We start from the raw sequence: 1,743 nt of genomic DNA, 5'->3' as shown, positions 1-1,743 counted from the left end.
AACATTTAAAAGTATTTCAAAGGTTAATTAAAGGGGTATGAACTCACTTGTGGTGAGTGGATTGGATTGAAGTGTCGGATATTGTGCTAGGTGGCAAACGGAGACTTGTTCACACGCACGAGCCTAGTTATCATATAATGAGCATATATATAACTAATTAGCCAAATAATAACTAATAAATTTAGTTGGGACACTCAGGAACATGTAAACACTTTATATAAGTGTTATAGGTCCTAATGGTTGCATCTAAGTTGTTATGGGACAAGGCTAAAGGGGTTTAATGTACCAAAGGGCCTTATATAAGTGTTTACTCCTCAATAAACCCCACACAAGGAGTTTATGGTCGTAAACCCTTTTGTTTACGGCCGTGAACTCCAATCTTGGTGGTAATTGATGTTTTGAAGTGCTATTTGATTTCTAGAATAAGCCTTGCTTGGTTGTTTAATCCTTTGGGTAGTTTAGGGCATAGAAATACTCCTTTGAGGAGTTTACGGCCCCAAGGCCAAATTCCTTAGAGTTTACGGCCGTAAAATCTCATGGGATGGGTGTTTTTGTTCTTTCAAGTCCCAAGCACAAGTAGGATAATTTCTAGGCATTTGTTTAAGGCTAATGAGGACCCTAGGCACACTTTGGTGCCCTTATTTGGTGTTTACGGCCTAAGAGTATTTCCTTGGCTGTAAACTCCCTTTAAGGGGTGCTTTTGATGTTTTTAAGTCCACAAATTAGCTAGGAGTAAATGGGTATTAATGTCTAAAGCCTTAGGAGTGATTAGGGCACATTTTGGCCCTTGAATTTGGAGTTCACGGTCCAAGAAGTTCTTGGGCGGTGAACACCCTAAGCTAGGTGTTTTTGATTGTTTTCTAGTCTCAAATGTACATACATATTATCCTAAGCTAGTTACTTAACAAGGAAATGGGACTAGATAGCCTTTAAGCCTCATTTTGGAGTTTACTCCCCAAGAACGTTCTTGGGCGGTAAACTCCCGAATCTCACGTATTTGACATGTAGTCTATGTTATTAAGCATATAATAAGCATTATAAAACAACTAGAGAATTGTACTCAGATTTGGGATGAAAACCCGAAGATTCGTGAGAGAGAAAATGGCTTTTCTCTAGTTGGAAATGTGAATAATGAATGAATTTGGTTCAGAAATCTATTTATAGTCCTGAGATATTTTTGACTGAAAATATTTTTATTCCTGAAATGATTTCTAATATAACAGAGTGTTGGAATAACAGTGTTGCACAAAACCATAGTGCATCCACTCTCCTGATATTTACTGAAGTGTAAACCCTGGATGACTCCAACTTATACGAAAAGTCTGAAAATTGACTATGACTGTTATAACTTCTATTGAAGTGATATTGTTTGTACAGAATGGAAATTTCGGATTGTCACAGATACTCCATCCATCCTGGCTCGGACAAGATGTATTTGGATATTAAACAACACTATTGGTGGCCTAACATGAAGGCAGAAATTGCCACCTATGTCGGTGAGTGCCTTACTTATGCCAAGGTAAAGGTGGAGTACCAGAAGCCCTCGGGATTATTACAGCAACCGGTGATTCCCGAGTGGAAGTGGGAAGGGATTTCTAAGGATTTTGTGACCAAGCTACCCAAGACGTCGGACGGATTAGACACTATATGGGTAATAGTTGACCGACTGACGAAATCCGCCCATTTCCTGCCAATAAAATAATCATACAAGATGGAGAGACTGACGCATTTATACATTCAAGA

This window comes from Lactuca serriola, chromosome 4 (assembly GCF_051521515.1).
Source record: "Lactuca serriola cultivar US96UC23 chromosome 4, Lser_US96UC23_V15, whole genome shotgun sequence".
Lineage (NCBI taxonomy): Eukaryota > Viridiplantae > Streptophyta > Magnoliopsida > Asterales > Asteraceae > Lactuca > Lactuca serriola.
This window is presented reverse-complemented; position numbering follows the sequence as displayed.